We start from the raw sequence: 14,286 nt of genomic DNA, 5'->3' as shown, positions 1-14,286 counted from the left end.
ATAGGAAAATATTTGTAATAAACCATAAATCCAAGCTAGGTTAAGCTAATGATGCATCAATTTAACCTAGAAAAGGTCTCGAGCCAACAATACAGAGCTGTGGAGGAAGTGTATTGGTAACATGGACAGCTTAAATACCACACTGCAATCATCTGCTCTTTGAGAAGAAGCATTGCCCTTTTAAAGCCCAAAAGGATTCTGGCTGCAAAGGCTCATAGACAGCCTCACTTTAGGGCTCTACAGTTCATGGTGAAAGGATGAGGTCCTTCTCCATCCTGGTGGGCACCATGCATGTTCTGCACCTGCTTTTGCACCCAGAAAGTGAAACCATCAGGGAAGTGAGCAGCGGAACAGACCATCAGGGTGATGGAGATGCAAAAGCTGCCTCCTGTACCTCCTCACTCGCACCCAGCCCCAATGATCTGCATCATTAAGTTTTATGGACCCCAACTCCAACCCCTTTTGCCTCTGAACACCTCAATTCTCACCCTGGCACAGTGAGAGGGTTCCTGCACCCATGGAACCCAGTCACCATCTTTATGGCAACAGCCCTGGGCTCACCTCCATGTCAACATCCCGCTCTGGGGCATCAAAATGCCCAAATCCAGCCCCTAAAGCCTTGGTCCACTCCAATGCAAAGCCCAGCCCTGCCCTTTGGCTGCAGCAGTGTGGGATGGAGCCAGCAGACACAAGTTCAATACTAACTTGTATGGCAGCACTAATGCTTAATTCTTGCTTTGCTTACTGAAGTATTTATGGAAGCCCATGCACCATGATACAAACAACCCCGTGAGGCCATTGTTACTGTTAGAGAAATAAATATCTGCACTGAAGGGCATTACAATGGGACACTGAAGACAAATAGTTCCTGAGATGGAGTATAAGAAACTGCTGTGTAATGTTAAAATGTGTCACTTTTTCCCTTGGGAACACAGTCAGGTAAGAGTCTGGAGCATAAGGAATCCATCTCAACTGGGACATCACTAAAATAAACAGGACTTTTTACCATTTTCCCCTCCAGAATTGGCTCTGACATCCCTTGAGATGTGTCTACACCAGAACAGTTTCAGCCCTGACCTGGAATTAGATGGGAGTAAAAACTTCATGATGTGCATGTCTTGGAAGAGGAGGCTGGTGAAGTGATGGAGAGAGGCCACCAGTGAAACAGCCTGGATCATGAAGGAGCAAACTGGGGGGCCCTTCTGCCCCGCTACTGTGATCAGCAGCCTGGACAAATTCAGATGTTTTGGCAAGTGAAGAGGATAAAGTGTGGGGAGGATGCTGGATGGTTAAAACACCAGTGTCATGGTACTCAGAATGGTGGAAAATGGGTTCTTTGCCTGAAACTGAGACTGCCTGGCACATTTTGGGACACAGAATCCCAGCCTGGTTTGGGTTGGAAGGGACCTTAAAGCTCCTCCAGCTCCAACCCCTGCCACGGGCAGGGACCCCTTCCACTGGAGCAGCTGCTCCAAGCCCCTGTGTCCAACCTGGCCTTGAGCACTGCCAGGGATGGGGCAGCCACAGCTTCTCTGGGCACCCTGTGCCAGCGCCTCAGCACCCTCACAGGGAACAGCTTCTGCCTTAGATCTGACCTGAACTTCTCATTTCAGTTTGAACCCATCACCCCTTGGCCTATCGCTGCAGCCCCTAATGAGAGTCCCTCTCCAGCATCCTTGTAGCCCCCTTCAGACATATACAAGGCTGTTTAACAGCAGGAATCTCTTTCACATCCCCGCCTCCAAAGACACCTGATTTCCTTTTCTCACACTGACCTTCCATGGGAAGAAAGGAGACTTTCCCTTCTGCATGCATACACTTGAAGGAAGGCAATGGCAACCACTTCCCTGCTCTGCTGTTCCCACTCTCCAAAATATTTGAGTAACGACATCGCGTACTAGGATTTGTCACTTGGCCAAACTCTGCAGATGGCATTTCCCTCTCCTCATCTTTCTAAGCTTCTCCTTAAATAGGAGCAGTGGAAAGAAGAACCACAACAAAAATATTAAAATCGATCAACAAAACACAGGCACAACCCTCTTCCCTAAAGCTCCCCAGTTTCACAGTGTGGTTGGAAGCACAGGGTACATCAGTGGTGGCAGCAAGGGAAATTCAACCCCAGGTAGCCCCAGAATGCTTGGGATTCTTCCCAACCTCTGTGTACCTCACAGCACTAAAACAGCTCAGTTTTTATTGCTATGTGGCTTTGCAGTCTCACTCTGCTGTCACTGAGCACAGCACTGAACACATCCAGCCCCATCAACAGTCACGGCCTGGGACACCTCACCTTGCCAAACAGAAATGAGCAGGAGTTGGAAACATGTCCTGAGGAAGCAAAGATGCCAACACGCCAGCTGCATGGGTCACCAGTAACATCACCCACACGTGATGTGATGTGGGCTGTGCCACAGCCATCCCAGCCTCCTCTGATGGACCATCACCAAACCTGTACCTAAGGTTCCAGTGAAAACAGCTTCCCTCAGTCCATTATGGGTACAAGGGACAACAGCAGAAGGCACCTTTTCAGGGCTTTATGTCCTACCATTTACATCCATTCATCCTTCCCCTTCCCACCATGCTTGCCCTGCTCTTCCTACCCAGCTTAGTCTCTCCCATACCTGCAGATTTATCAGGGTTTCCCCTTCATCCTCTCCAAATCAGTGTCAACTCCTGTATTTCAACCATCTCAAGTGAACCCTGGTGCTGCTGCAGGTGACACTGTGCAGCAGAACTCACACGGTAGCAGGTCCCACCACATCATTGAGCTCCAGCACAGACTCAGCAGAGACGAGAAAGACCTTTAACACTCAAGTTCTCTTTCTCCCTTTTCTTTCCTCCATACATCTGACCATCACAGCTCTCCTAAATACAGCAGCAGGAGTGCACTGCTCCCAGGCTGATGAGAGCAGCTTTGACTCTTCCCTGCCCTCCTTTTAACCTCCATAAAAGCTGAATGATTAATCACATCTTTTTTCCTTCTTTCCTCCCTGCTCTTCTATTCTGCTGAGTCTTTACCTGCTCTCCAGCCACCCAGAAGCATGCCCTAGATGCTCTTTGCCATCTGTGATTGCTTTGAGTGCTTTGTATTACAGCAATGAGCCACAGAGCAACCAGAGGCAGCTGTGCTCTTCAACAGAGATGCTCAACATGGACCGTTGCCTATTTTGTCTTGTAAACAAGACAGGAGAGAGCCATAACTGAAAGGACAACGAGAATTAGGTGATGCTGCCTGAGGATGAAATGAGATGAGGGAAGGAGCAGCCATCTAGAGCTGCAGGAAACCCCCAGGGAACACATCCAAATGGTGCATGGCCACTGGGGCTGCTCAATTGCTTTCATGAAGTCCTGCATTATAGCAGGAAATACATAGTTTATTTACTCCATATCTCAGGAAAGACAGAACATTGGCTCCTTCAGAGCTGGCTGAAGCAATAACACTTTTAAGAGACCACCGTGCTCTATCTGTATTGCTCAGCACACATGAAATACATCCAGAGCATCAACAGGAGTGGAAAGCCTTTCCATCATAGAATCAAATAGTTAGGGTTGGAAAGGACCTTAAGATCATCAGGTTCCAACCCCTCTGCCATCAGCCTCAGCACAGCTTTACACCACCCAGGGACTACAGCAGTTTGCCTTCAGAAGCACCTGGGAGGTCTTAAACATCAACTGGAGCCCGTGTCACTCCAGGCTGGACAAAGACAGAGCACAATGATGATCCCTGTACCATAGAGATGAATACAATTAAATCCAATAAGTCCTTGCAAAAGACTTTGATCTGCAAAGCGCTTTCTAGCTGCAAAACCTCCTGGTACCTCTGTGACATTGATTACCAAGTGCTGAGGTCTTCATCTCCCAAGAGGGTAATGAAGACACTGTGGGGAGGGTCAAGACCCAGTATGGGGGATAACGACCTGAATGATCCTCACATACAACTGGTGCATGCAGAGAGCATCCCAAAACCCCACCAGAGACACCGATACCTCACTCCCCCCTCAGAATAAACAGCAATAGAACTGAGATGTTTGCAGATGCCCTTGCAGCTCCTGGGACAGCAAAGGCTGAGGCTGCAGCACCCAAACCTTGGCACCTTGGGGTGAGCCCCCCCCACACTGCATGGTAGGCACAACATTGCCTGTGCCAGGCTTTTTCTCATGTCTCCTTTTACCCCATGAATTCTATTCTGAGCTCTGCTATTTTGGCTACAGACATTAAACTTCACCCACCAGCCACAAAGACTTGAATGAAAGCCGCAGCATGAAATGCGTATTTAATTCTAATGCTGCATGGCCTTGCTTTGTCATGTGTCTGCTGATTTGAGGTGCCTTTTCTCTGCTTTACCACATTTCCAAAGCCAGTTTCTAGCTTTTATTCCTTTAGTTTTGTCTTAAATGAACATTTCCTGACTTTGGGGCTTTTTTCTTCCTTAAAGAAAAGCTTTTGAAGCATCCTCATGCCTTAAAGGATTTTCCCATTAAGTCACTGATACGTATTTACAGCCTTCACTTCATCAGCATTATGTGACCAGGGACATCTGCCTGTGCTTGCTGCACCAGTCCTGTGGTGGATAAAGCCTTGCTGTCATACACTTCCTCAAGCAGGAGCACAAGAATAGGAGCAGCTTTCCCAGCCACATCTTACCTGCTCTGCACATACGCATCTGGATAGTGGACAGGGTGCTGGGAAAGGAAGAGATGAGATACCTGCAGCAACAAGCACTGTGACTTCATCTTATCCTTTTAATTCCTGGTGTTTAACTGCCAAATTGGACCTAGAGGACATTGTGTGATGTGCTGATTGCACTAGGATGGGCTGAAACGCACTCCTTAGATGAGCCTGTGGGCCAGGACCTCAGCATCGAGCTCATCCTGGGGATCAGAAGGGTTGCTGGACAAGACATAGGGATGCCACTGACTTGCCTGCACTTCTTGGTGAGGAAATCCCTTGCAAAAAGCCCACAGGCTCATGTCCACTTACAAGCTGTCAAAACTGTTGAGATGCTCTCCACAACGGCTACAAAAAGCATCTGTTTTGGGCTCAGAAACCAAAAAGCTAAAAGGCTGGCTACACATGAAAATGTCCTCCTATTTATTGAAAACACACAAGCATTTGATTTTAAAACCAAGTTGAAATCTTTCCCCCTCCACTTCCCTTCTCTCCAGGTCACAGAATCATAGAATGGTTTGTGTTGGAAGAGACTTTAAAGCTCATTCACTTCCAACCCCTTCCATGGGCAGGGACACCTTCCACTGGAGCAGCTGCTCCAAGCCCCTGTGTCCAACCTGGCCTTGAGCACTGCCAGGGATGGGGCAGCCACAGCTTCTCTGGGCACCCTGTGCCAGCGCCTCAGCACCCTCACAGGGAAGTCCTTTCATTCTATAAGCTGTGTTGGATGGCCAACAACACCAATCCTTGGGCAACCCAAGCCTGGATCAGCCCCTGACAATTTCCTATGGCTCCATCACAAAAGAGGAAACCCAGCTTTTCCAACCACGCATTGGCTTTTTCCAGCTCCATGATAACATCAAGAGGCCCTGGAGAGCAATTCACCACAAACAGGAGTCTATTGGTTATGTGACAACCTTAATGACATAGCCCAGACACAAAACCCTGAGTAACCTCTGAGCTGCCTCTCTTCACTCTGGAGCTATTGATGAGTGTGTTCAGGCAAACAATTAATTGCAGCAGCAGCCTCATTCTGTGGATGCTCTGGTTGTCAGGGGATGGTGGAAGGTGGAAACAGCATTGACCTTTTCTCCCTGGGAAACCTGGCTAATTGAATGAATTCTTGCTCTCATTAGGAAAAGGTCCAAGATGCAGCACATTTTATGCCTCCCTTCAGGTGACACCAACCAGCCTCCTAAAGGTCAAACTGTCTTTGATGGGTTCATCAGAGATCAGAGTTTCCTACTGCAAAAAAAGCATTGAGTTCTCCTAGCCCAAGCCCCTCAGTGTTATTTCTGCTGAAGGCCACTGCTGCTTTATAGGTACCATTTATCTCTTTGGATGTTTAAGTCTTCAGAAGGATGAATCAACCCGGTGTCATTGGGATTTGGGGTGTTCTTCTGTCGCATTGGCTAATTATGGCTGCCTGGTAATGCCAAACTTTCACATCATTTCAAATAAAGCAGTGTTCTGCCTTTGCAGCACTGCCTGTGGTGCAGCAGAAGTCATTTTGAGGTAGCATTTAATAGCTTATATTAAAGCAAGTGAAGATTTATGCAGCGGAAGCTTGACTTCATTTTGCAGAAAGGGGCATCAGGGATAATTTGACTCGAGGATAAAGCAGCAAAGGACAATTTGACTCTCTAAGGATGAGTTTGATGTCACTCAACCAATTACTGTCCTAGTTCAATCTTCCTCATTGCTTTTATGGGCTCTCACTGCAGATTGTAATCTACAGTATTTCTGGCACAGAGGTGTCTGTGCAGGGCTCAGCACACTGATCACTCCAGCCCCATGCTTTCATAAGCAGCCAACACTTGCAGCTCGCCCTTGATGATGGGGGTACCAGCTTTATGGCTTTGTGGCTGTCTTGACTTAGATTTTGTGCCTCTCTGGGGCTCTCTGCTCCAGCAAAAACTGAAATCCAGCTCTATCCAAGATTCATTTCTCTGCTCTGGCTTGCTGGGAGACGGGATGGGAGAGGAGCCAGGGAGGGATGCCCACCACTGCTGCCACCACATGGCATCACCAAATCCATTGCATCAAGGCAAACACCTCAGTTAAAGCTGTCCCCCTCCGTCTCCCCAGGTCCCAGCTGCAGTTTGCAGATAAATTCAGTGTCATTTTCTCCATCTTAAACCATTTTGCATTCTTACTGTGAATAATAAAAGCTGTTTTTGGTCTTTTTCCAGAGGAAGCAGCATTCATTTGCCTGTGCTGTTACATGTTAATCAGCAGGTGAAAATGCTCTGAGCTGAAAAGTGCTGGAGAAAGCAAGTTACTCATACACACACCTTGGCCTTTCTTCTTCTGTTTTTAATACCTTTTGTTATTTTAATTGATAAATGAATCCGCAAACAGACCCTTCCAAGGCAAACAAGTTTCATCTGCAAAGAACTGCCCTGAGGCAGCCACAGCTGCATTCCGGAGGCAACATCCCATAATGGAAAAGAAATTGCCAAGGATCTGAGAAGCCCTGGAGTCAGCACTGATCCCACTGACTTTTAAGGACGTGTATTCCTGCTTTAAATGTGCTCATGGTTTTCCATGCACACATGTATGAGGTATCCCCCCACAACCCACTGCCGTACCCCACCACTGACCGTGGTGTGGTACGTGGTACCGAACCTGCTGCTACCCATCACTTCGTTCCCTGGTCATTTCCTACTTCCTTTCTATTTACAGATGAGTTGTATATTAAATAGGATTATTCCACTTAGAACTCCACAAACTGTGAGTGAAGCAGATGCACAAATTTCCTATTCCCAAACTCTGTGGTCAATGCCTGTAGCTCAAAGCCTGCAGACCCCATGGTCTAAATCTAAATCCAAACCCAAACCAGCCCCTTGGACCATGTCAGGAACCCAGTACATCTGCAGCAATGGCCTGGGAGAGCCCAGGCTGCCCCTTCCACCCCTTGAACTCACATCTTTGGTAAGGAAAAGGAGGCGTGGGTTTGTGAAGAGCTGCCACGAATCATCTTAATATGCAGAAGTAAATGACAGCGAGGGCTTTGTGCATCTCCACAGCTGGCAAAGCAAATGCTCCAGGGCTTGGGCTTATTATGCACAGAAGCTGCACAGCTGGAGACCAAGTGCTGGGGCTGGAGGGGCTTTGGGGAAAGGGGGGACATCTGACCCCTGAGCTAAACCAACTGTCCTTGCTCACTGTCAAAGCCCTTGCCATGATGATGCTGTAGTAGAGCAGGAACCCTGCTCGGAGATGCTGTTTGAATCTGTTTTGCCTGGCACAAAATCCCAGAGGGCAGCGGGGGGGAAATAAATAAATAAAAATCAAAGAAACCATGGAAACGCTCTCAATTTGTGCCCACACCAGGAAACCTTCCTGAGATGGATTTCCAGGGTTAGCAGCACTGGGCTCCAGCCACCCCATGCCTACCTGGAGTCACCCTGGTCCTCTCCAGGTCCCCTCCATAGTGACTTGGCTGCAAGATCCCAAAGGTTATCTGGGCTTTTGTGAGCAATGGCAGGAACAGCCCTGCCTCCAGCTGAAAGCATCACTTTGGTGCTGGCTGCAAGGAGTGAATGTGGATGATTTGTGCAGCAAATCCCTTTGAACTGATGCCTGGAGCATCCTGTACTTAGGGCAGGTCCTGGAGATGCTCCACTACAGATCCCCAGACGCAAAGCAGGCAGTAGATCCATCACCACAGCCTTGAATACCTATTCTTTACCAGAAAAAAGCTACCAGAGACACCTTCTATAAAATATAACCCACCCTAAGCTGTGCACAAAGCCAGGCAGAGAGACCTGTGCCCGTGTTGGCATCATGACCCCCCCACCCCCCACACTCCTTCACCCAGCTCTGGGGCAGCAGCACAAGAGGGACCTGGAGCTGTTGGAGCCAGTCCAGAGGAGGCCATGGGGATGCTGCGAGGGCTGGAGCAGCTCTGCTCTGGAGCCAGGCTGAGAGAGCTGGGCTGGGGCAGCCTGGACAAGAGAAGGCTCCTGAAGGGGAGACCTGAGAGCAGCTCCAGTGCCTAAAGGGGCTGCAGGAAAGCTGGAGAGGGGCTTGGGACAAGGGATGGAGGGACAGGCCAAGGGGAATGGCTTGAACCTGCCCAAGAGAGGGGAGACTGAGCTGAGCTCTTAGGCAGAAGCTGTTCCCTGTGAGGGTGCTGAGGTGCTGGCACAGGGTGCCCAGAGAAGCTGTGGCTGCCCCATCCCTGGCAGTGCTCAAGGCCAGGTTGGACACAGGGGCTTGGAGCAGCTGCTCCAGTGGAAGGGGTCCCTGCCTGTGGCAGGGGTTGGAGCTGGAGGAGCTTTAAGGTTCCTTCCAACCCAAACAAAGCTGTGGTTCTGTGACATCCCAAGGCAAATCTCTGCTTTGCAGGCATCCCATGGCCAGCTGGTCCCCAGAGACATACAGGAAGAAGGTCAGGGCTGGCTGAGGAGTGTTGCTTGCTACAGCATGGATGGCATCACTGTCACTCTTCTCCCCTTTAGAAACTCAAGAAGGGCCCAAATGGCCCTTTCCAGAAGAGCCAGCAGTCACAAACACATCCAAGCTAACTTCTCCAGCATCAGGGCTTTTGTGAAGACCCTGGTCAAAAAATAAATCTGTGCTAATTCGATTTCCCTAAATTCAATTTGGAAATGGAAAGAGATTAGCAGAATTAAGCTGCTTTAATGAGGAAGAAAAGCAGCAACATGGAAATTTGATGCTACTGAAACCACCTGTACCTCTGGCTAATCTGAATTAATCCTACAGACAGGCCTCAGCGATGCCCAGAGGGAGGGGAGCATCCAGCACCTTGGGCATAGCAGAGCTCGATCTCCATCTCTCACCATACAGGATCAGCTTTCCCTTTTGCCAAACCACAGCTCCCTGGAGGAGGGCTTCTTCCAGCCACCAACAGATGGTTTTCCCTTGCATCCATAATTTGATGGTAGGGGTTGGTAGGTTCCACTTCTAACAGCATGAAAAAGCCCTGCAGGGAAGCAGAGAATCAATTCCAATCCAAATGGGCTGGGTGTGAAGGAAACAGGCTTGAGATCTTCCTCTGCATGACCTAGATCAGAAGTCTTCCTTGTAGCCCATGTTTTTCACCAAGCTAAGTAATAGCAGCCCATAATACTATGTGATAGTCTCTTAAGTGGATTGAAGCCTCAAGCTTTATAGATTTCATGCTTCTTCTTAGTGCAGTTTTATAGCGCGTTTCTCATCCCCTTTCTTTTTATTCCGCGTGTTACTTGGTTAATTGGGATGAAATGTTCATCTTTACCCAACAATTCCTGAAACACAGATGCAGAACTCCCTGAGTGTATTTCTTATTTACAGCTCTGTAGCCTGAGTGACTTTCAATTTACTGTGCTGCTGTGTCAGGTCACTATATAACACCATGGACCACTCCAGAAAGATTAACCCCAAGTGGATTCCCTTCGCAATCAAATAGCTGCCATTATAAATTAGTTTCTTTTCTCTATTTGATGGCATTCCTGCCACTTTCCCTATCAAGTACAATAAAACAACCCCCCTCCACAGCCCTGCCACACTCCAGTGCCTCATCCTGCGAGACAAAGATGTGTAACCATGGAATTTGGGAGACTCCGAGCCATATGTATGGCTCCCACCTACGCTGCTCTGAGTCTGTGGTTTGCCTTTTCCCTCTCCGTTCCTGGAAGGAGTTTTCCCTGGTATCAGTTTTTTCCATCTCCAATTGAACTTTCTGCAGGATTGCTGTTTTGGGGCTGTTTGCATCATGATTCCCACCTGGAATAAGGCTTTCTTTAAAACCCAAAGGTGATGCAAAGACTTCAGCCACAACTGACTTCCTCAACTCCTTCCATATGCAGTGCGCTCACAGCTAAAGCACAACCCTAGAAGATATAAACCCCAGCAGTGCAAAACTCAAGAGACAAGATTTCCATATTTTTTCTTTGTACCATCATATTTTTCCCAGGATTTTGACAGTCCTGACACAATATTTTTGCACCCCCAACGATGGCAAAGCTGCCTGATGCTGTGCCATCCAGATACAGTCAAAATACCCTGTTCTTTGCACTTGAAATTAAAGACTGAAGCAGTCTGTGTACACTCGCTGTTCCAAAATTAGACTGCACATAAATTTAACATGTTCAAATAATGGGCTTGCATATGCAGACAGTCAAGCTAGAGGTATATTTTTCTATTACAAGTAACTTGTTAGAGAAGATATTTCATCTTCCCAAGATATTAATGGATACTCAGAAAAGGCCTTTTCAAACTGACAATGCACTTCATTTTGTTTGCTGAGCCAGTAACAATTAAATCACTTTTTAGTTTACAAAGCATATGCCAATGTGACATGGTGGCAGCAGCTCCTGAGCAGCCCTATCCCAAGCTATGAACCAATATTTTCCTTCTTAGCTTCTTGTTTGAATTCCAAAGGACAAGTTTATAAAGGAAGACAAGATCCTGAGGCAGCAAATGAGGAGGTTTTGGGGCTCTGAAGGACAATCTGGTTTTATGGCATCTCCAAATCTGGAGTAAAAAGACAAGCAACCACGGGACTAAGCACAGTCACTGTTTGGGCCTGGCATTGGGAAGAATCAGCCCTGCATCCAACAGAACCACAACTGCTCTGAGGGCCTGAGCATCCTGGGATGCAGGAGGAAAGGTCCCAGTGAGATGCTGTGGCCACAGCTGGGATGAAGAGGCAGTGAACTAGAACCTGGATGGTTCTTTGGGTGGCTGTTTTCTATGGGACAGACCCTTGCAGGAAGCATGAGCCAAGGCCACCATAATGGGCCAGAGAAATGTGTGTTTTTCCATGTGAAGATCTCCTTCTGGTGATGGAGTCAGCATTTGGGAAGTCCTAAGGGGGTACAAACACCATGTCTGAGACAGCAGCTCAGTGGGGGCAGCTCCAGATAGTTCTGGGAAAACTCAGATTAAGATGGCACAACCAGCTTGGAAAAGGTTGGGTTTTGAGTAGGTTTTGAGTATCCATGTCTGAGGGATGCTGTGGAAGTTGGAAACTGAAGAAAAGAAGGTCATGTAACTCAACCACATAAAAATCACTGCCTAAGAGGCCATTAGAAGACCAGTTGCTGGGTACAGCAAGTTGGGAAAAAGGAGCAGCAAAACTGGGCTGTAGAAATACCTGGAGTTAAATACAAGGAGTGAATGGAATAGTTCAGGTTATAATGGAGATACTAACTCACTGGGAAGAAAAAGCTCAACTCCTTCCATCCTGGAGGCATCCTCATGGCTGACCTCCCCATGCCTACATGTGTACTGCACTGTGAAGATCTCACCCCATGCCCTCTTCATCCATCTCCATAGCCAGGGCTGAAGTTCACTGTCAAGAGCTGTCTCCTTGCTATAGCTTTTCACTGGAGAGCCAAACCAGTGCAGTCCCAGTGGAAGCAGCTGAGGGGATTTAATTCCAAACACATTTACATTCTTATGCAAATATTTGGAAATAATCAACTCCCTCACTTACCTACAAAGCTGAGTTAAGTGTTTCCATGGGAACAGCAACTGTTAACCACTGTAGTTAATGTTTTCATTCTGGTACTGTCCAGACAGCTCAATGAAGATTGAAGACAGCTTGTACAAGGCGCTGTGTGAACACGGAGGATGAAGGAGTCCTTTGTTGAAAGGCAAAGATTAATGTTTTCTGAACTTCACAATCAAGTACCAGTTCTACCTAAGCCTGTAAGAACATGGCCAAGTTTGCTTGCAACGAGTCCAGGAGCTTGTCCTACACCATTTAACCAAATCAAGAGTCCTATTCACATAGTTCCACCTTGAATCCTACAGCATTTCACGGTCAGGTAAAGACCTTAACAACTAGCCCCATAACATGGTTCTATGGCTCTATATCAACCCAGCTCTAGAGGTGTGAGAATCCCTCTCTATGCCTCAACCTTTACCTGAGCATAAATGTAATTTATGAGATTAGGAGTGGTGAGGCCATATGGGGTCAGGCATCATCAGGGGCATCTTGAAAATCAAACTGGTCCATTTCTCCCTTCCACTTGCAGTCAAAAATCAAGTCGGAGCTTAAAGAACCCTAAAAGGCACAAGATTTTGGAAAAATGAATGCATTGGGGGTCGTTTGCCCCCCCCTCAGGTTTCACATCCTCAGCCATGGCCAGGTTTCAAGCTCCTTTGCCACATGCAGGGCTTGAAAGCTGTCTGATGAATGTGAGCAGAGCAGGAGCTGCCATCCCACCTAACCTCTGGATGACAGTGATGCTCACAGACACAGAGGTACCAGACCGGAAACCTCCTCCCCATTGCCACAGGCTCTCCTGCCAGATGGCAAGAACAAGACCTGGCTGATCCTCTTCCTTCCCCTTTTAACCTCGCACTTTAGTTCTCCATTTGCTTCTTTAATACCTTTTCTTTTTTGCCTCCTGTATAATGAGCAGCTGGTTCACCCACCTGAGACCTCCCCAGAATGGCAGCCATAGAAAAGCACAGCTCTAAAGGCAGCACATTCCTGGATGGGTTCCTCCTAAAGATTCATGGAATCATCAGACTGGTTTGTGTTGGAAGGGACTTTAAAGCCCATCCAGCTCCAACCCCTGCCAGGGCAGGGACCCCTTCCACTGGAGCAGCTGCTCTAAGCCCCTGTGTCCAACCTGGCCTTGAGCACTGCCAGGGATGGGGCAGCCACAGCTTCTCTGGGCACCCTGTGCCAGCGCCTCAGCACCCTCCTAGTAAAGAATTCCACAAAACAGAGCTCCATAAAGCAAGCCTGAAATGAGAACAGTGCCACAAGGTCTGGAGGCTCCACAACCCAACAACACTGAACACAGAGAACTCATAGTGTGGCTGTCCAAGCCTGCTACATCCCCAAGCCATCAATGTGGTGGTTTTCCTGCCCCCATGAGCTCCCCCAAGGCAGCCTGTAAGCAATAAAGCATCAGAGGTAGGAAATGCACTTCATCTTCCCACTCTGTACTGAGGTTTGCCTTTAAAAGGACAAGACTTCAAACAAATGCAAGGAGTCAGAAATGATGATTTCAAATCACTCTCTCCTCCTCCTCACCTGGGCCACATCAGGCTGATTCTGAGTACAAGCTAAGCACTGGAAGGCAAAGCCCTTGCTATAAAAGCCTGTGCAATTTGAAATGATTGATGGGACCATGGGAATATGTTTAAATTGCCAGAATCAACCACCACAAAATACATCCTAAGTTCTGAATGAATGTAACCAACTCTCCTCTTCACTGTTGAGAAGAAGGTGCTTGAAGAGACTCGTTTGCACATGATAACAGTGCAATGGTGACATAAAACCTTACCGGGTAATTGCTCCTCTCCCTTTTCTGACACCCCATAATAAACAAACAAGCTCCCACCACAATGTTCTGCCTGCAATTGCCAGGGGAATGGAGCCACTGGCAAGTTTTCCAACCCTTTTGGGGATGTTTTGCTTCAAATGCCAACATGGCTCCATGAAAAGTGCAGCCACTGCTGCAGAACTGATGCAGCTTGTTCTAAATGGGTGGCTTTGGTGGCACATGTCACTCCCCATGCTGTCCCCTGCCCATGTCACCCACCTTGTAGAGCCCAGCCTCTGTTTTGGCAGCAGGATGCATTAAAGGAACTGGTACCAGCAGTGCCAGCAACTTCCACCATCATCCAGGGTTCAGATGATGGGAGCTG

At 47.9% G+C, this 14,286-nt stretch overlaps 1 protein-coding gene across 2 annotated transcripts in view; it reads right to left on the bottom strand.

Moving 5' to 3' along the window:
* LOC101881122 (acid-sensing ion channel 2) overlaps positions 1 to 14,286 on the bottom strand; it is a 400,402-nt gene that overhangs the window by 31,920 nt on the left and 354,196 nt on the right. The window lies entirely within an intron of this gene.

The sequence above is a fragment of the Melopsittacus undulatus genome, chromosome 17, assembly GCF_012275295.1.
Source record: "Melopsittacus undulatus isolate bMelUnd1 chromosome 17, bMelUnd1.mat.Z, whole genome shotgun sequence".
Taxonomy (NCBI): Eukaryota; Metazoa; Chordata; class Aves; order Psittaciformes; family Psittaculidae; genus Melopsittacus; species Melopsittacus undulatus.
The sequence above is the reverse complement of the archived record's forward strand: the minus strand, read 5'-3'. Positions and strand labels throughout refer to the sequence as shown.